Source organism: Piliocolobus tephrosceles, chromosome X (assembly GCF_002776525.5).
Source record: "Piliocolobus tephrosceles isolate RC106 chromosome X, ASM277652v3, whole genome shotgun sequence".
Lineage (NCBI taxonomy): Eukaryota > Metazoa > Chordata > Mammalia > Primates > Cercopithecidae > Piliocolobus > Piliocolobus tephrosceles.
Window position 1 is genome coordinate 3,565,082 of NC_045455.1, and position 21,528 is coordinate 3,586,609.

Genomic DNA, 21,528 nt, shown 5'->3' on the forward strand with positions numbered 1-21,528 from the left:
TTTCCCCCTCTTATCTTTATTTGAAATGTTCCTGAATAGGACACGGTTTAAATAGAACTCCACCTTTTCTGTTGTTAGAAAATGCTTGATAACCACCATTGTCCTCCTTCTCCTTTGGCTACTGCCTACTTATCTGTTATTTTATATTGACTTCGTTTTCTTACTCCTTTAAAAAATATTTTATCTTTTAATTTACATACAATAAAACTCACATTTTTGGTGTGTTATTTGGTGTGTTGTTAATAAATGCAGAGTTGTGTAACCACCACTATCATTAGCAAGAGACAGAAAAGCTCCATATCAACCCACATTCTGGGTGCCGCCCCTTTGTCATCAAATGCTCCCTTCTCCAAACCTCGGTCCATCCCTCACGTTTCTCCCTCCATGCAGTTTGCCTTTTCTAGACACTCACAGAAACAGAACCATACAGTGTGCCGTCTCGAGCCTGGCTCCTTTCACTTAGCACAATGCATTTGAGATTCACCCAGCGTGTTGCTGCTACCGAAAGACAGGGGAAAAAGAGAATTAACAAAAAAAATTCTACCATACAGAAACTAAAGAGAAACACGGCTCCAAAGTTCTTACCTAGAGTATGGATTCATTTTATTTTGGATAAAAGAATATTTCTTTCTTATACATTATGATACAAAACAACCTTTGTCTTCCTTAATAGGCAAACATGAGCCTCATTCCCTAGCAAGAGTCTTATAGATTATAGACAGTGATAGCCATTTGAAATTAGACCAGATAGTATCACTTTTCACATTTACATCTCCGCTCTTTGCCATTGGTAACTGATTACTTTCCCAAAGGCTTCCTAAAATGTTGGACTTCGAAGGGACCTCAGAGAGCATCTGGGGCGTCTGAGAGAGATCGGGGGTCAGCAGCTTGAGAGTCACCTGGGGGCTCATTAGCAATCAGGGCGCTTGGGCCTTCTCCTGTCCTGCATTTTAACAGGGTTCTGGGTGATCGTTCTGAAGTGGTCCCTGTCCCAGGACTGGCCTGGGCTGGCCGCCAAAGTACCAATTACGGGGAGTTTCATACCTTGTGAATTTTCTGGTCTAGCAGTTTAGGAATCAAGGGAAGGAGCCTGGGAAGAATTTACATATGTATTTTTCTTTTTGCTTGTTTTTTTCTTTTTAATTTTTTCACGTGAGATGGGTCATGTGCTGACATCTTAACAAGTTTTGAGAGAGGCATGTCTCACACACGAGTGTGAACGCCCCAGCATCATGCTGATGACCCACAAAAGGACAGGGAATTGATATATATGTAATACATATTTTTTGAGTCAGGGTTTTGCTGTTGCCTGGCTGGACTGCAGTGGCATAATCATAGCTCACTGCAGCCTCAAACTCCCCGGCTCAAGCCATCCTCCTGCCTCAGCCTCCCAAAGTGCTGGGGTTACAGGCATGAGCCACCACCCAGTCAGGAACTGATGTTTTCAGCAAGGCCCCCAAGCACTTCAGATTCACAGGCAGGTCTGGGAGCCACAGAGTGTGTCTAATTCTCACGTAGACAGGTGAAGGGACAGCCCCGAGAGATGAGCCTCTCACCCACAGCACCTGGACCCAGTGGTGCTCTGCATGCAGCAACACCTGCTTCCCACGCCCCGAGGGTCCCACACGCTGAGGGTCCCACGTCACGGTCCGGGCTGCTCCCCACAACTGAGCACTGCCGGCTCATGTCTCATTTGTGAAGGGAAGGTGGGGGGGGGGCTCTGACAGCCCTGTCTGCTTTGCCCCCAAGCCACCGTGTCAGCTCTGCAGGCTCTGCCAGTCACCACACCCCACCCTGCCATGGCCGTCGGGGTTTTCTGTCCCCTGCTGCCCTGGCACACCCCTTCCCATGTTGGCACAGTGCGCTCCACGCTCCAGTCTGAGTGCCTAGCGGTTGGGCCAGTTTTTCTGGAACCTGGGGGCCACGGCACACTCAGCCCTCACTGCCTGCGGCTCTCAAGGGCACGAGAGGATGTGACTCAAGCACGGGCTCTCTGGGGGCATCTTCCCCTCCTCACAACTGAGGAGGCGGCCAGAGCTCCTTCCCCAAGGCACACTGCAGGGCCCTGCCACGTTACATCTCTGTGCCCACATTTCATGTGGGACTGCGAGGCCCTTGGAGGTAGGGACCATCCCACATTCACACTCTGTCCCCAGCATCTCTTGCAGGACTTGACACACAGAACACACTCCATGTGCTGTCTGCTAAGCACGTGCATTATGGCACTGCTCTTTACCCCTCTGCCTGGCTCCAAAATTCATGTTCTTCCCACATGAAATCTTCTATCTTTAGACCACATTTCTGACCATTATAATGACCCCTCAATTTCTGAAGCCGAGCATCAGCAGCTCATGCTCTGGAGGACTGACCCTCTCCTTTGGACCCCCCCACCCTCCATTCAATTCCTTCATTCGCCTTCATCTACTGGAAAACATCATCCACAATCTCAACTCTTCTCTAAGCCCTGTGTCCGCCCAGTGGAATTTCTGATTGTTCGTTCCACCAGATGATCTGGTTTTATCACCTGCATTATCAGGGAGAATGTTTTCCAGGCCTCTCAAGTGGAGTCATAAAAAAGGAGACCACCAGACTTGTTTGTGGAAAGGAGGGCTGGGTCTGTGAGGCCCACGCTCAGCATCTGATTAGATAAATCAGGCCATCTGCTGGGATCCCGCTAGAAAATGAGGCAAGGGCTCTGGAATGCCAGGACTCCCTCCTCCAGATTTAGTGCTGGTAATACTTGAAGCAAGTGTTTTGAGGACAACTGTCAGTGATAAGCCAGACCTGCGTGAGCAATTCAGGGCAACTACTGTGACTCAGGGGCTTAAAGGTTATGGAGGAAAGGGGTGAGTTTGCCAATGCAGGTCTGTGAGAAAGCTCTAAAAGGAAGATGTTTAATGCTTACTGAGTGTCTCTGTTTTAAAATCAGATTTCAACCTTATGTCCAAAAAAGACACGTTTTCGTTTGGTCTTTTCACCATTCCTGTGCCAGGGTATGAGGGCAGCAGACTCGCAGTGACGTGCAGTCCTGGTGGTGAACACAAGGTGGCAGGCGGTAGCATCCACCGGCCCTTGGCTGGAGGCACAGATTTGCAAGCGGCAGTGATGTCAAAGATTTTGCGATTGTTTTGGGTTACAGTGACTCATCTCGGTGGGAGAGCGGGCAGCTCCCTCATTTGTCTTGGGGAGCTCACATCTCATGGGGAAAGTCCTGACTGCAGCGCTCCAAAGATGTCAAAAGAGCACATCGAATTCCATTTTCCTTTCTACAGGGTGGTTGAACAAACTCAGTCAGTGATTTGTTCAACGATTCCCTTCCCTTTGACTTGCTTAAAGGAAACTGTTCCAAATTTGTGTACTGCCGGACCTGTTAGACCCAGCCCATTGCAGAGGTCCGTGAGATAGTGTTTCAGGTTATTAGCTTTGGCCCCTGGTTGGGACTAAGCTGTAACAGCAGCTGACATTTTCAGGCTCTAGAGAGGTTCACTGTTTGGAGCACTTTCCAACAGTCAGCCAGCCTATGGAGTCCTCACAAATGTCTACGAGGTACGTACTGTCGTACCCATTTTATGGGTGAGGAAACTGAGGCACAGAGAGGTCTGGGCCGTTCGGCTGCTATAGAAAACAGAGGATCATATGGGGCTTTTCAAGAGTTCCATAGGGCACTGTCATCCACATACAGACTTCCCTTGAGGAACAGACCTGACTTTAGATTCTGAATATATCTTTTCCACTGATCTTCCTGAAGCAGGAATTAAGCCAAAAGCAGATGGACAAATTGTCTGCGAAAATAAATAATGTATGCCTGGGGTTCATGGAAATCCATACAAAACCAAGCCAGCCACAGTCCTGCAAAGGTGATTTAAGAATATTGCTTCTCTGCTTTAACCCTACCCTGCTCAACTGTAGCCATTTCATGGCTCATTAATCCCCTCCCTGCTACAGAGTGACGGGTAGAAAAATAAGGTGAAACCCAAACAAGTCATTTCTGTTACTTTTTAGCAACGCCGGTCAAAAGGTATGCAGAGGAGGCCCCTGGAGCTGCAGGCTAATATTCTGAAATATTAACACACTCCCAGGAAATACTGAGACATAACCTATGCTTTCTCTAGCTTCTCTGAACAGATTCGTTGTTGAAAACAGGCTACATTAGGAAGATTTTCTAAACAGCTGTGGAGTTCTGCATGCTAAAAAGGTTGGCTGGTTAAGCATATTATGAAGCAGCGTTTAGCTGGACCTTGGAGAGGACGAGCTGTGTGTTCCAGGGGAGTTGTGGGAAATCAGGAGGCCACCTCGTGGAGGTACAGGTTCCTCAGGAGAAGGCTGTTGTGGCTGAGAAGACCTGTAGGGAGGCCTGGGTGCTGACCACAGAGAGGAGCTGGGATGAGACATGGGAGACAGTGGTAGAAGTCCCCGCAGTGACCCCACAGGCAGTGAGTGAGGGCTTAAGAGCATCGAGAAGAAGGCAGCTGAGAGGAGAAAAGGGCAGAGTGGTGGTCATCAGGTTTGTGAACAAATCGAAGTGATTTAACACGGGTCAGTTAAACACGGATTCACGGGATTTGGAGCCCCGTGCGGTCAAGAAGGAAGAGTCTGGATTTGAAGTGCGACCTGGGTTGAATCCCAGCTCTGCCAGTTCTATGACCACAAGCAAGTCACTGCCCTTCCCTGAGCCTCAGTTTCTTTATTTGGGAAATGGAAATATTCACTGATATCACCTGGTTGGGTTTTCTAGGAAAGAACTGACGTCACTGTTAAATCAGCTCTGATTATCTTTCCACCAGACGGAAGAAAGATGTCACTGTTTTGATTTCTGAAGAAACCAAACTGATGTAACAGTAACAGTAACATCAGTGACATATTTTGTCATGAAGAAAACACAAGGGTGTGTAAGTGGCTTCGAATTTGATGTCAAGAAGAAAAGGAAAGATAGGGGAGACAAAGAACAGGTGCCGGGGACCATGTATGAATGGGAAGGTTTTAGGGAGGTGCCATATGACAGCACCAGCTGGCAGAAGCCCACACATCAGATGGTGAACTTGGAGTCCATGTCACTGAACACCAAGGGGCTGTCCGAGAACAGAGTCTCCCAGTGATCAGAATTATGTTTGTTTACAGCCAGAAGACACCCTCAGGATGTCAGCAGCAACCTACGGTATCTAAACATACATTTGGCTGTGAACATGCGAAATTACAAGCTTGGCAACAATGCCTAGAGAAAAACCTGGGCTAACTTTGAGTGTGATGACTGCGAGCCCTGCGAGGGGACAGGGGACGTGGCCCGTGAGTGGCTCAGCAGCCTGGTTTCTTGCTCACGGACGTCTCACGCTCTGTGTTGCCTTGAAGCTTGGTGTGAGGAAGGTTAAATGGCGGAGAGTAAAAGCCAGATCCCAGTCCGGTCTTCCTCATCTCTGTCTTTAAAGGTATCTAATATTTTGGAAATCACCTCGCTAGGAATTTGTGCAAAGCTACTGTCCACAGTAACACCGAGTGTCTGATGCTGCTCCTGGAGCCACTGGCTACCAGGGCCATTGGATGGCCCTGACGCTGGCCCTGGGACGGGGTGTATGTGTGGGCTGGGTTTCACCACGCCGGGGTGATTGTCTGTCATCTCTCTGGTTAACAAAGGGCTGGTGCTGTCTGGACATCCTGTGCTCCCCTTAAGACTCCCCGGTTTGGAAGGATTATTTGGGCGACCGCTGAACAGACATCCGCAATTAAAAAAAGAACAACAAACCGCAAGAAACTGATCTTTCTTCAGTCTGGTGGAAAGATAATGCATGGCTCATTTGTCCAGACATGAAGCCTGGGGTCCTGGGTAAGAGGAAACCAAGCGACATTAACGTCCATTCCAGAGAAGTGACTCAGCTGGCGCCCTGTTCTCATGACACAGGCGAAAACAGCCTCCAGAACACTGGTTCTTCCCAACAGCACTTGCTAAGAGAAATCAACAGCAGTTTTCATCCACGAAATAGAAGGCAACAATTGAGTGCAGCCGTGCTGCGCCCGATACGCTTCCCGCGCATTTGGTGTTCGCAGAGGTGTAGCGGCAGCAGCGCAGACCACCAAAGATGCACGCGGTTCATTTGGCAGCAAGGAGCATTATGGGGAGAGGGAAACTAGAGACCTAGGGTGGGTCTGCGCTGATCACGGTACATTCTTGCTTTCTTCGGGGATGGAATATCCATATTGTGATTTACCCACCACAACCTTAGTGGTCAGCTTCGTAATAAGATTATTCCCAGAAATCTTCACCCATGATGTTTTTGTGAAATTTTTGAGCAAGAATGTGTGTATATGTGTGCACGTGTATATGTGTGTGCATGTGTATGTGTGCATATGCGTGTGTACGTGTATATGTGCATGTGTGTACATGTGCATGTGTATATGGTGCGTGTGTACATGTGTGCATGCATATATGTGCATGTGTGTATGTGTGCGTGTGTATATGTGCATGTGTGTATATGTGCCTGTGTGTGTGTGCGCACACATGTCATGTGGCTGTTGAGATCTTCTGTTCTCATTACGACCTGAGTTTGTCTCACTGTGAATGTGCTGTTCAGCCAGGAAGGAGCAAGGCCACAAGGATGTTTGGAGCTTTCTCTCTGTGTCCACGCCCAGCCATATGAAAGGCCTTTCACACCAACACATTCTGCTTCCTCACTCCTAAAGGATCCATGACCCCGACGATGGCCAGAGGGCGGCTCTGCATGCCTGGAACTTTGGATACACTGCAGTGGCAACACCTCTCACATTGCACAGGAGCGGGAGAAGGGGCAGAACTCGGGGACCGTGCAGCCAACTCTCCTGCCCTCACATCCCGGAGTGCGGGCTCACTCTCTTTTCGGGTAGCATGGTGATGGGGGAAAGTTTTCTCTATTCAAATAGAACCTGGACATATTCCAAAGCCACTTCCTGCCCGCCATTCACACCATGGTGAGCTGGTTTCTGGCCTGACACTCTTCTCCAAGGGTCTGCAATGCCACCATCCCCAGCTGTGAGGGCACCTCCCCGCCCTGGGGACCCTTGCAGCCCCAGCACGGCTGCCTTCCCTCCCTCCTGGAGTGGGTTCCTCTGGTGGCCACAGACCCGCCTGGGTTTCTCTTCACACCTCTGGCCCCTTCCTGATTCCCGTTCTGCTGAACATTGGGGTTTTGCTGCTCTCTTTCCCTCGGAATGCATTAGGTGGGACGCCTCACTCACACCAAGCGGCTTCAGTGAACGCCCAGCGGCGGACGGCTCCTACCTCCCTCCTGGATGCCTCTGTCTAAAGGGTCTAGAGATACTTTAAACTCAGCAGGTTTCAAGTTGAACTTCTTACTTCGTTTCCTCCAACCTTGCTCTCAGCAAAACTCCAAAAGCAGAAACAACCCCCCTTTCCTTCTCTGCTCCTTAACTCAGTGAATTGCAAGGCCCTTAAGCCGGGCTTCAGAACCTGACATGGCGGAGACACTGCTGACCCCCGTCCTCTCACTGCACTGGGAGGGCACTGATTCTGATGGGCTTTCCACCAAGTGTCTCCGGAGTCTGCCGTTTCCTCTGCATTCCCAGCACCTCCTTCCTGGCTCTGGACTTCCTCCTTACTTGCTTGCATTAACTGTGGAATCGCCTCTGCGTACCCCACCCCCCTGCACCCTCACGCATCCTCTCTCTTAGCTGCCTTCATTCAAATTCTGAAATCCAACGTGCTCTCCGATCCCTTTCTAATGTAAAAACATGAAGGCCCCTCTGCTCCCTGCAGAGTGAAACCGGGGTTGGTGGGTGTGATGCCCAGGCTTCCTGGTGCTGCCTGTGCCATGGCTTTCTAGGTGCAGCTCCTCTCTACCCTGCACTTTGGTGGCTGGAGCCTGCGTCCATGGTCCCTTGCTGTGTCTGCTGACATCTCCACCACTGCGTGGCGCTCTCCTCGCTGCGCTGGCCTTTACTGCATTTCTCCCGGTGAACTGAACCGCGGCATCATTCTTCCTCGCTCACTTTTTCAGTGTCCTAGGAGGGAGCTTCTCCAAGCCCTCTCCTGCAGGGGTGACCCTCCCACACCGGCTTTCCCACCGGAGGGGTGCAGTGCTGCCCTGGGCCAGAGAGAGTGCTCATGAAGGGCTGGTTTCATGGTCAATGCAACTAAATATCAATTATTTGAAATTATTTCCTCCATCCCACCGTGTTTATACCACAGAGATTCCCAGCACCATGGAGAAGCATTGCCTCACAGCTGCCCTGCCTTCTTCCCTGGGGAGGCAATCGGGGTGGGCTGCTTGGATACCAGCCACCTCTTGCAGGATGAGCCCCAGGAGCAGGAGACCCTGCCGGGCCCCTGAAGGCATAAGGGGCGCAAGGCAGACTCCAGTCCTCTACCTTTCAGCCAGCAAGATTCAATTCCTCACAGTTTACCAGTCCTCAAGTGTTTAGTAACCACCAAAGGAATTAGGACTGCTGCCAAGGAGACATACACACACATGCACAGATGTATACATCTATACTTCTTAAATTTACAAGTGTGAAGAATAGGTAATGGAGAAAAGACATGAGAGAGAACAAAATGCATGGATTCTATTAGAAGTTAACTTCTGGCACTGTAGTAGGACAAGCATCTCGGCTAATATATAAATTACCAAGAAAAAAAAAAAGTCCCACTAGAAAAACCAGGTACTCACATCTAAATTTCTAATTAAATTACAATTACTTTCGAAGCTCATCCCCCACAGAGAAACTTCTGCCTGACGTGCTCTAGGATAGACCTGAGTTTTGCTCCTGTTGGAGCCGGTCATGCAAGAGTGAGAGGTGTCCGTCCATCGGCAAACGGAACTGCATGCAGGGTGTTGCTGTGAATATACTGACATGCTCCTGCTTATGCTGTCACTTCCTTAAGACCAGACAGCCTGTGAACCTTGATGTGTATTTCCAGTCCTGTGCAGGGCTCTCAGCCTGGGAGTGCTTGGGGACTACACCTCGCCCACTTCTCCCCGCATCTGCATCGATGAAGGAAGCCATCAGTGCCCGTAGGGGCAGCAGATCAGCTTCTGCACCTCTCCAACATTTCTCTGACTTCTGACAGTCCGCTGGTTATGAATGACAATGTACTATCTGGTTTACATTTGGGAATTATGGTGAATGCTGTCATAGAATTTACTGGCTGCTCAGTTTGGCAGTGATTTCTTTGAGCCAAATATTACTTTGTCATGTAAGACAGTAGCACTTTCTTGGAAGCTGTGGATGTGACGTGCCAGGAAAGAATCCAGGCGGCAGATACTTGATCACTGCAAGAGCGGCCATAGCTTCCCCCGATCGTGATTCATCAGAAAATGACCTTCAGCCACAAATGTGCTTCATTTTTTCAGCTGTTCTTCACTCACCTTCCCAAGCTCATTCCCAGAGACCTCAAAAATGTGCTGCTGGGCTGATACCAGCAGGTTCCTGGGATGCTGTCTTGGAATCCACTGAGCAGCACTGAACCCAAGGCCACCTGCTAGTGGGCAAGGTCATGAGTCCCTCTCCCCTCTTAGAAGACCCCAGAAACCAAAAACCAAGGGAAAAAGTGAGATGACTTCGATTAGTATATAAATTGTTCAACATGTAAGTTGTCCATACCTGTAGCTACCACCTCTTCACAAAAAGGGCAACTCAACCACGTTCACCTCCACAGAGCAAAGATCAGGTGAATGGGCCTGCACTGTGGGGCCATTCCCGTCCTCCAGCCTCTCCCCCTGCCTAACTTGGAGGTCCCCTCCTGGTATAAGTTCTATGCCCTTCTAGGAAAACGTTGGGTGATGGAGAAGAAGGGTCTGGGAGTGGAGCAGAAAGATCGAAGGGGCAGGAAGGGGGAACCCTGCTCTCATGCTCCTGGGGTGGGGGCTGCGGGTGGGTCCCACACCGGGACCCACTAGTGGATGTTTCCTGGGACACAGACTCAACCCAGGTTTCCAGCGGCCTTGTTGAACACATCCTGAGTCCCACCCTTCCCGAACCTCCACGATATCCACCAGCATCTACTTTGTGTTGGTCCATTTCCCAGCCATAGTTCACCCTGTTGACCTCTGAAATAATCTGCTGCGTTTGGATTTCACATGGCTTTTCTAAAACGTTTCTCTCTAGCCCAGCTCTCCCTCCAGGTACCACCCTCTTCGTCTCTCTTCCCAACGTGTTTTAATTTTATTTATTTCTTTATTTAATTTTGAGACAGTGTCTCACTCTGTCACCCAGGCTGGAGTGCAGTGGTATGATCACAACTCACTGTAACCTCAACCTCCTAGGCTCAAGCGATCCTCACTTCTCAACTCCCTGAGTAGCTGAGACTACAGGCATGCACCATCATGCGTGGCTAATTTTTTTGGATTATGTTGCTTACTTAGGCTGGTCTTGAGCTTCTGAGCTCAAGTGATCCACCTGCTTCAGTCTCCCAAAGTGCTGGCATTATAGTCATGAGCTACCATGCCCAGCCCCAACTCATTTTAAAGATGGTGTGGCTTCTACCTTCGTCTCCCAGAGGCACTGGGTCCTGTGGACCACTCCCTCCTCCTAACCTCCTCTTTCTCTGGGAGACCTGCCTGTGGCTCCTTTCCTGTCTCTCTATCTACTTGGTCTTCATTTTCTTTTCAGGGGTTCCTTCCTGGATTGCTTAATCAGTACTATTTCTCAGACCCACCTCCCTGGTCCTGCTCTTCTTCTTACACACACTCGGCGACGGTGGGTCCATATGGGGACCCTCTGGTGAGCAGTGGTGGCTCCTCCTTGTTGTATTACACTCCCAGCACCTCCCTGTTGGCCTAGCACAAGTCATGCCTTGTGTCTTAGCTGGGGACAGCCTCCTGGCCTCCCCCTGCCAGGCAGTGAATTCTGAGAGAGTAGCTGCCTGATACAAGTCTGCACCCCCAGCCCATATCACAGAATCCTTCACACAGTAGGTGTCAGCATGTTCGCTGAGTATATGAATGATTGGAACACATTGATTTTTATAAGTTTGGTATTGTAGAGGAGTAGCAGAACCTTCAAATATGAGTCTGCATCTAAATAGCTCAATTGACCCAGAAAGTTTACCTTAAAAAGGCAATGAGCATGACTAAAATAAATCTAAGCACATCATACTTACATTACTCGCTAGCTTTTACTCCTTTGTTTTGAGCAATAACTGCTGTGGTCTGAATGTCTGTGTCCCTCCAAAATTCATGAGTAGAAATCTGATCCCCAGTGTGCTGGCATTAAGAGGTGGGGACTTTGGAAGGTGAGTAGGTCCTGGGGGTACAGCCCTGGTGAGTGGAATTAGTGCATCTCTCAAAGAGGCCCAAGGGAGCCTGTGGTCCCTTCTGTCATGTGAAGACACAGCATCAAGGTGCCGTCTATGAAGCAGAGAGCCCTTACCAGACACCAAATCTGCTGGTCACTTGCTCTTCAACCTCCTAGCCTGCAGAACTATGAGCAATAACACTCTGTTGTCATAAATCACCTACTCTTAAGGTATTTTTGTTATAGCATAAACTATGAATGGACTGAGACAGAAATTGGTACTAAAAGTGGGGTGCTGGGGTAACAAATACTTAAAAATGTAAAAGTATCTTTAGAACTGGGTAATGGGTAGGGTCTGAAAGAATTTGGAGGTGAGTACTAGAAAAAAATCTACATGGCCATGAATAGAACCTTAAGGGTGATTCTGACGAGGGCTCCTAAGAAGAGGGGGGCTGTAGAGAAAGCTTCAACCATCTTAGAGATTCCCTAAGTGGTAATGATCAGAAGGTTGGTAGAAATGTGGACAGGAAAGGCCATTCTGATGAGGTCTCAGAAATAAGGAGTATGTTACTGAAAACTGAAGGGAAGGCCATCCTTGTCACAAAGCAGCAAAGAATTTGGCTGAATCATGCTCATCTTCTTGTGTTCTGCGGAAGGCAGACTTCTGAGTCATAAAATGGGATATTTGGCAGAAGAAATATCTAAGCAAAGTGAGGGTGTGGCACAACTTTTCTTGACTGCCTATAGTAAAGTGTAAACAGAGAGAAACAAATTAAAGATGGAATTTATCAAGAAAAAGAAAGCAGAACTGAAAGATTTAGAAAATTCTTAGACTGGCCAGGTAGTAGAAAAGTAGAAAACACGTTCAGGAGAGAACATCAAGATTGTAGTAAAGCAAACATTTGATAAAGAGATGAGTATGGTGGAAGGAAGCCAGATGCTGCTCATCAAGACAACTGAAGAAGGACCTCCGGAGGCAATCTTTGGGGCTGCCCCACACATCTTAGGTCTAGAATGTCAGGACCTTGGGGCCAAAACAATTTCAAGTCTCTACTCCCTGCAATCGGGTGCAATGCTCAGCTGCCCCAGCTGCGGCTCCAGTGGGTCCAGGTGCAGCTCAGATGGTCTCTCTGGAGGACACAGGCAGGAAGCCTTGGTGGCCTCCACATGGTGCCAACTCTGCAGGTACATAGAGTGTAAGAGCTGTGAGAATGTGGCCACCTCCACCCAGCTTCCAAGGGATGCCCTGGAGGACCTCAGTGCCCAGGCACAGACCTGACACAGGAGCAGGGCCAACACAGAGCGCCCCCATGAGGGCAGTGGTGTGGGACTGGGGCTCCTCACTCCTTATGGTGAGGGCTCATTAGAAGAAGAGAGCTGTAGAAAAAGTCTCAGTCTAGTCTATCAGAAGATCATGAATAATATTCTGTTCATGGCAGTGTAAGTTTCTTCTAGGTGGGGAGGTGTGGGAGTGGGGCTGCACCCAGCACCCAGAATGGTGGAGTGACCAGTGTGTACCTCCAGTCTGGAGAGCTGCAATGAAGGCTGTGCCCAGAGAAGCCATGGGAGGCAGGGCTGCCCCAAGACTCGAGGAGCCAATCCCCACCCCAGTGTGTCCAGAAGGTGGAATATGGAGTCAGAGATGGCTCTCAAGACTTAAAATCGAATATTCTTTGCCCTGTTGGGTTTTGGACTCACGTAGCATCACTTACTCCTTTCTTTTTTCCTGTTTCCCCTTTTTGGAATAGAAATGTCTGTCTCATGCCTGTCCCACCATTGTATTTTGGAAGCACACAATCTATTTGATTTCATAGGCTCACACTGGGAAAGAAATGTGCCTCAGGATCAGTCAGATCTGGATTCTCACTTGTATCTGATTTGGATGATACTTAGAAGAGACTGTAGACTTTAGGCTTTTTAAGTTGATTTTGGAAAGAGTTAAGATTTTTGGGGGCTATTCGAATGGAATGAATGTATTTTGCATGTGAGAAGGATATAAATTTTGAGAAGTTAGGGGTGAAATGTTACGGACTGAATGTGTCCCTTCAAAATTCATAGGCTGAAATCTAATCCCCTATCTGCTGGTATTGAGAGTTGGTGCCTTTGGGAAGTGATTAGGTCATGAGAGTGGTGTCCTCATGAGTGGGATTAGTGCCCTTATAAAGAAGGAAGCATCTGTCCCTTCTGCCACGTCAGGACATAGCAGCAGGGCACCATCTACGAATCCAGGGCTTTCATCAGACACAAAATCTACTGGTGCTTTGATCTTGGACTTCCCAGCCTCTAGAACAGTGAGAAATAAATTTCTGTTGTTTATAAATTACCCAGCCTAAGATATTTTTGTTATAACACCCAAGTGGAGTAAGACAGTAATTGATTCACAGAGATTTGGTTTTCAAGACCTTTTAGACCAAGAGAACCCATAAACATATAGGTGGATGTAAGCTGGTTAAATTATCTTGAGTTGGCTGTGCTGAGCATATCAGTTTCTAATGATACAAACCTACTTAGAAAGTAACAAAGCTGAAAGTTCTTCTAAAACAAAATGAGAACTTTGAAGAAGCTTTTTAAAAATAAGTTTTGTTTGTTTTAGTTCCCCTGTGTAGGCAAACATATAAACAAAGCCCCATTGTCTCTTCAAAACCCACTTAATTAGGTTTTCTCAAGTTCATATGGTAAACACCTTTGTGGAGTTTGACACACGCCATACTTCATACTGTTTTAACTACTCTTATTCATTTTGAAAGATACAGACGGTACTAAAATGAGTTGGGTTGATTCCCTTGAGCAAAGGCAATGCTAACAATACAAAGAACCAAGCCTCATCTACAAAATAGGTTTTAGTTTTGACAAAGTTCCTACCTGTGAGCTTGTTCTCTGCTCCTCCTCCACACCTCCCAATTAACAGAAGGTAACCAATACTTACGCAATAAACAAATGAGAATGCATTTATAATAAAAGGCAAAGCTGAACAACTGTTTGGATGGGACAGTCAGCTACAAAACTGAAAACTGCTGAAGCCAACTCACTGGTTAGGAAAAAAGTTGGAAATGCGTGGGTGTGTTCTCAAGGTCTTAGGAAAATTCCAGAAGTCCAGCAGATGTTTTCTGTTAGGAGGCGATGGAAGCCCCAAGAGCTACATCTTCTTCTTCATTCTTTTAATTATAAGTTTATTTACGAAACCATTTTTTTCTTAAGTATTTCTCTGCCAATACTTACAAAATAGAAGGCTGGCCAAAGTGTTCAACTCATGAGCCTTCCTGTCTAACCAGAATATGTGCACGTGGTCATGAAATCTCTATAGGAAGCAGAAATCTAGGTCCATCATTATAAATGCTTTATCTTCTAAATAACTCTTTTATTTACTGAAGTGGAATTACAACTTTTTCTTTAATCTTACCAATTATAAAAGTATATTCAGCTTTCATTGGTTATAATATTTTCCCCCCTTTGGAAAATGATGTAATTAATAGTCATCATAGTAATTTTTCTGTTTTTTTTTTTTTTTTTTGTTCTCTATATAAACATTAATAAATGGGGATAGATTCAAGGAATCAGAAGTTAGTGAAGCATATTTAAAACATTTAGACTTTCTGCTCTCTTAATTTTAATTTTGAATACATGTTTGCATACCTATGGGAGGCTACTTTTCTTCCTGCATTTGCTTTACTAGCTTCTGTTTTATGAAATCTAACCATCAACTCTTTAGGCAGAGGGAATGAACATTTCCGTCTGACCAAAGTTTCAAAAGTAATGAGGTGAATTGATATTCAGAAAATATCTAAACTCTTATTTAAATTTCTCATCTGCTTAAGAACTTTTTCACTTTTTTTTCTGTAGTAGGTATCTGAAGACCAACTTTTTCACTTTTATTACATATGCAAATTGATCTCTAAAAGGTTTATAAGAGATTGGGTCTACATATCAAAAGGTACTTTATGAATGAATTAAGAAGGGAGCTTCCTATCTAGGCTGGCTAGTTAGTGAGGTTGCAGAAGCAGTCGGCATAAAAACCTTATTAAAGTTCAGGAATCCAGCTGGCTGCATGTTTTGGAGAATTTGTCTGATTACTACACATGGTTACTAGATCTATTGTGAATATGGAACAAATTCAAGAACATAAGATTCTCTTGGCCTTGTGGAGATTACTCAATTCATCAAGAATTTTAATCGAGCATCTTACAGATGGAACTTCTGCAATTATCAAGCTTCAGAAGCCATGACTAAAGCAAACCTCACTCAAATCCTGCCTTCTCTTATCCTCGAAACAGAATGCTTTCCCCGAAAAGAAGCAGGTGGCCTATCATATTCCTGCCAGGAAGATCACGGAGGGCAGGCATAATCAGATTAAAATCAATTAGATAAATTGTGTGGGAATTTGCGTTTTAAACATTTTCATGGCACATCCCCCCACATTTAGATAATGTTTGAAAAGTTTCAATATTTTCATATATTTCACAAAACTCGATTGTGTCACCAAGGGAATGCTATGCATCTGGAGAATAAAAGGTTTCACAGGACCTAGGTTCAGTTCCACACATTTGTTTTTATCCTCTGTGGGAAAGAAAATAGGTAAAGTGGTTCACAGATGCAAGACTTTAGGTCTGGGGCCAACCAAACTCAAAGAGCTGCTTTAAAGCCCATTATGGGTAAAGCTAGACTTCTTCATTCTCAGACCAAGTCAATACGGGAGCTCACTTACGCCCCACATGCCAGCATGAATATATCACTAATACATGATGGCTGTCAATGTTCTCTGGTTGTTTTGTGAATGTTATCTCTCAACGAGGTGTCTGACATCATAGGCTCTGAGGGCTTACGGGAGGAACAGATTTTATCTTCACTCTCCTTGGTGATCTAGACAAGTGGTTGAACCTTGGGCTCCTGTGCAGATGTGTGAGTTAAGTAGCTAGTGAGGGAAAAATGTGACAGGTGTTCAATACATTTTCTTCACCTTTCTCTCCAATGCCCTTTCATTCCTTGGACCTGCTTCTTAAACATCTTTCACAATAGCTACCAGAAAACTGGGCACAGAGTGGCCTGGCTGCTTAACAGCTTACACATTCTCCCAGTTTTCCTGCCAATAAAAAAAAGCTTCTTACAACTAAAAACCGGCAGGAATTTGTGGTTGATCTCTTTCGATAAAATGGTCTAAGTGAGCCAAAAAAGATACAGTTATATACAAATAAGGCTAAAAATAGTTTTTTTTTTTTTTTTACTTTGCTAGAAAAAAAAATTGTTAAAAAAAAAAATCAACCTAAATTGATTTGGTTGATGGACTAGATCTCCAACTCCATCCTGTCTCTGGACTGGATATGTCTGATATCATATAATGCTGACTGTGCTTTTTGTTATTTTCTTTGTTTGTTTGTTTTTTTTTAAAAAAGTCTCACTCTGTCGCCTAGACTGGAGTACAATGACGTGGTCTCGGCTCTCTGCAACCTCTGCCTCCTGGGTTCAAGCGATTCTCCTGCTTCAGCCTCCCAGGTAGCTGTGATTATAGGCATTTGCCACCACTAAAAACTAAAACCATTAAACTAAAAACGAAACACTAAAAACACCATTTGTGTTTTTAGTAAAGATGGGGTTTCGCCATGTTGGCCGGGCTGCTCTCAAACTCCCGACCTCAACTGAACCATCCACCTTGGCCTCCCAAAGTGTTGGAATTACAGGTGTGAGCCACTGCGCCCAGTTCGTTATTTGACTGCTAAAGGAAATGATGACTCTACACTTATATCTCTGATCTTTTGCTTATTTACATTTACTGCTGTCATTTCTATAGGCGGTTGAGGTTTCCTCATAATAAACACGCATTTTGTTATTTTCAAAAAGTTGCACTTGAATATATTTCACACCGTATCTTCCCCCCACCTAAAGGGACATGTAAAAATAGCAACAGAAACAACCAAGAAGGAGAAGGGACAAGAGAAGAAGAAAACGGAAAGCAGTAGGGAAAAAAAAAAAATCTGATTTTTGATTTAGATTTTTGAGCTTTTCTAAAAATAACTTCAAAGCCCTTCAAACTGTAATGGTGTGGAGAGTTATCTTTCACTTTAGCCTGCATCTGTTTGCGAGTTTTCCCAACACAGATGACTTCTTCTCCACATGATACAGCTGCTCTTAGAGCAAGGATTTGCCCATCTTTTCTGATCACTCGGGGGTTGTTAAAGTTTAACGTTTGTGAATCTTTCTGTTGGACTCAAAATAACATAAATAAACTTGTGAATATAAAATATGGTGTAAAAGCCTTCTTCTGAGTGTCCTCTCACAGCCCCCAAACACAGAGCTGATTCTTTCTCCTGCCCCCATACCCACCCACTCCCTCTCCTTCCTGCCCACAAAGGACTATTCATCCACATGCGGCTGACACGCCTGTCTCAGATCGCTTTCTGCGTGGTCCACATGATCCATTATTTCTTCTGCTACATCAATTTGCAAGTGGCAGTTCAGTTCAGAGCCAGTCCTTCTGGCCTCCAGTTTCAATTTACTCCAAAAACGTCTGCCTTGCCAAGATTGTGAAATATGCCACCTACCATGTTCTTAAAAACTGAAAAAAGTTCAAATGTTTATTGATGGAAAAATGTGCATCCATTACTAAGTGGAAATGAGAAATAAAAATTCATTTTAAAAATGCTCCTATGGTTTATTTCCCTCCAATCAAGCCTACAAATATCGACAACCTGAAGCCTGAATCCCTGTTTAAATGACAGGGACACAGAGCGATGGCTTGTGATGCTCTGAGGGGTTCTTTGGTTCCAGGGCTGCCCAAACCACTTCCCTGTTAGCCTTGTATTTGGCAGAACCTCTGTGCAGAAGTCCAAGACTGTTCTGACGCATTTGTAAGTAAACAGACTGTATAACTTATCTTCAGACAAATATCAATGGGGGCGGATAAACAGTCAGCCAGAGGAGGTTTTCCAAAAACTCTCCGACTGTCATGTGATATTAACAGGGCTACACTGTGGTCTTGGCAGGCCTGCTCGGGCCTTGAGCAACATTATGACCAAGGATGGTAGTAGGCTGTGAATAAACTCCTATTAGTCATGTCCACGAAGCCTGGGTGCTCAGGAGAGAGAGCAAGGCTCAAGCCTTGTGGAATTCAGTGCTCTGGCTTCGAACTCAAAATAAAACCACAAAACATTTGCACATTGACTAGACCTTTTCTCTGAAATCTCTCTATGCATACCATCTGACGTATTCAACAGCTTAAAAAATGAAAGGAGACAAAAATTTGCTATTCATAAGAAAGAAATTGCAATTCTCTACAATTTGATGCTGGTTTTATCATTAGGGATTGGAAACCGCCTTGAATTCTCTCCTCACAAGGAAAAAGGGTCCACTTAGTCATTTCTAGTAAGATTCTGAATGGCTTAATCTCAGACTGCTATGGGAATTAAGGACGGGGTGGTCAGTCCTCATCATTAGCGATGTTAAAGGAGGGCATGGTGGGATGTCTCATGATCAAAGGGCCATGAAGGCATGTTCTCCAGAAAACACGAGTCCCATTTCACAGAACTTCTTACTGGCCAGATTCTACCATTCTTGGAGCTTTCTTGAGTATGAAACAATGCCCCTGCCTCAGCTGAAGTCCAGAGTAATTCGACCCAGAGGGCTGCTCAAGAAAAACACGGGGCATGGAGTTGGACTATGCACGCTCCCCCATTTCCAACGCAAGCTTGCGTGGGAAGCACCTTGTCCCTCTTATTTCAGAGTCAGAGAAACTTCCACGTTTTACAAGCATGGGCTGGTTGTTAAAAATCGTTCACAATCTGAAAGATTCAGTCACACAAATCCCCAAAGTCAGATTCACATTTAAAAGAATAATGGAAGGTCAACATTGGTACCAGTTGTAGCAAATACAGCACACTAACACAAGCACACTAACACAAGATGTTAAAAATCAGAGGAACCAGGAGTGGGAGGTAGTGAGAGGGGATATGGATACTCTCTGAATAATTTTTTTTTTTTTTGTAAATCCAAAATTGCTTTAAAGATCAAGTCTATTACAAACAATAGAAGAGACAGAAGAGTACATTCATTTGCATTAAAACCTTTTCCTTCTTTTGACTCTTTACTTTTTATGTATTTTATTCCATATCCCTCAAATGGAATTAGAAATGGACTTTTATTTTTGGACAGAATCTTGCTCTGTTGCCCAGACTAAAGTGCTGTGGTGCGATCTTGGCTCACTGCAACCTCCGCCTCCTGACTTCAAGCAATTCTTGTGCCTCAAACTTCTGAGTAGCTGGGATTACAGGCATGCGCCACCAGACCTGGCAAATTTTTGTATTTTTAGCAGAGACAGAGTTTCGTCATATTGGCCAGGCTAGTCTCGAACTCCTGACCTCAAGTTACCCACCCTCCTCGGCCTCCTAAAGTGTTGGGGTGACAGGCATGAGCCACTGCGCCCAGCCAAAAATGGACTTTCTCATTTGCTTCAAAAGCATAAAAACTTTTGGGGAAAAAGTTTTCAATTAGAAACAAAATGTTATATCCAGTTGAATATAATGACCACATCTAAAAATGTAACACGAAAATCACAGGAAAAATGTGTCACATTCGCATTTAACTTTGCAACATGAGGAGTGGGGCAGGGAGTGGAGACAGACACAGATAGGCTGAGCAAGCACTGAGATTGTGGGGCACCTCCCCTGCCGTCCTCCCCGTCAGCAAATCCCCCATGTGCCTTCATACAGTATCTGTCCACAATGAATGAAACCCATCTTTAAGGACTGTCCTCTGTCACACGACATGGCAGTGGCAATCACTTCCCAGGCAGTGCTCCGTAGAAGGAAGAGCGACTTGTTCTAATGTTGAAGGGAACTGGCTTTGCTGGACCTCCTAAGACACAACCACTGTGCTCCAAAACTGACCTACCTGCAGGATTTGTAAGGGACATGCTGGCAATACCTACTTGTCATCTTAACGCATCGATTGGAGACCCGGTCCTCCCAGGAGGAGACAGGTCTCCACTGTTGACCTCTGGGCACTAGAGCCAACCCTGTGGAGGACCCTTGGCTTTGCAGAAAATGGAGGCTGCCAGGAGTTCTCCAGCTCTGGCTCCCTGGAGACGTGCTGCACCCTGTCTTTCCATGTGTCTCCAGCAAGAAGCTGTGGATAATTTGACACGTGTCTGCTAATTCCATCAGATCTTTTTTACTTGTTTTGAATTTGTTCTGAATTGAAAATCAAATCTATGTCAGCAAGTTGTGGAAGTGGAGAAAAATTAGGGAGTGCCAAGGGGATCTGAGCAAAGAGCACCGGATGGGCCAGAACTCTGGTGCATGTTTTGATGTATTACCTAATGGAATGCATCTCACTCTAGCAAAGGCAAAGGCAGGTAATTCATCGGCTCACACGTGAAGGAGCCCACCTCTTCAGAAGCAGTGTGGGAAACAAGGCTGACTGAGGTGTGGCAAATGGGAAAGCGAGAACAAGGAACTGAATATTGGCCAGAGGACGGACCGAGAGGTCGTGTGCACCAAGACCATCCTTGTGCAATTGCACACATCAGGAAATGAACATAGGTCAACACAACTGGGGTACGGGTCATGCAGTCTGGGAGGCATGTTTGGATTTCTGGCTGTGAAACATCCCTAAGGTATGACAGCGCTACCAGGAGAAGACCTGTGACTCAGAAGTCAACGTTCCTCTCTCTACTCGTGCGAATGTCGTGTGACTGTCCTATCCTCCATGTTCAAATGCTGACCAGTCCAAACAGGTTAGAAACAGCTGACACGTGGCAAATTACTGAGCCTCTCTGTTCCTCATGTTAAGGGGGGAAAATAGTATTAAGTGAGTTAATTACACACACACACACACGGCAACACAGTGACTGGCACGAAGTAAGTACTACATCAATGTTTTCTCTTGTTTTATGATTATAAAATACCTATGTGCCAAATTATCAAGGGATTTAAAAGATCCTTAACCTAAGGACCTGTGAGAAAAAATTTTTAAAGTCAAGCACAGGTGTTTTCAGCGTGGATTCTTCTTTCACGCTTCCACTGTCCCATCTGACTCTTCAGCACATAGATATGGTGGAGAAAGTGCTGGTATAGTGGCGGGGGATATGGTGGAGAAAGTGCTGGTATAGTGGAGGGGGCATGGCCAACACCTCATTCTGCTGGAAGGTTTTTACTGTGAGTACTATAGTAATGTTTTGGGCAAAGATACTTTGACCCTCGCTGTATCTGAGTCATGTAAAAAAGAATTTTTTTTTTTTTTTTTTTTTTGACAGCATCTCACTCCTCGCCCAGGCTGGCAAGCAGTGGCGCGATCTCGGCTCACTGCAGCCTCTGCCTCCTGATT

The 21,528-nt window shown here is 45.8% G+C and overlaps 1 protein-coding gene and 1 non-coding gene across 2 annotated transcripts in view; both read right to left on the bottom strand.

Moving 5' to 3' along the window:
• COL4A2 (collagen type IV alpha 2 chain) overlaps positions 1-21,528 on the bottom strand; it is a 199,989-nt gene that overhangs the window by 89,947 nt on the left and 88,514 nt on the right. The gene's annotated exons all lie outside the window — the stretch shown is intronic.
• LOC111546387 lies at positions 1,152-1,255 on the bottom strand. The gene has a single exon (XR_002732770.1). It is a non-coding gene; the product is annotated as a small nucleolar RNA U13 (small nucleolar RNA).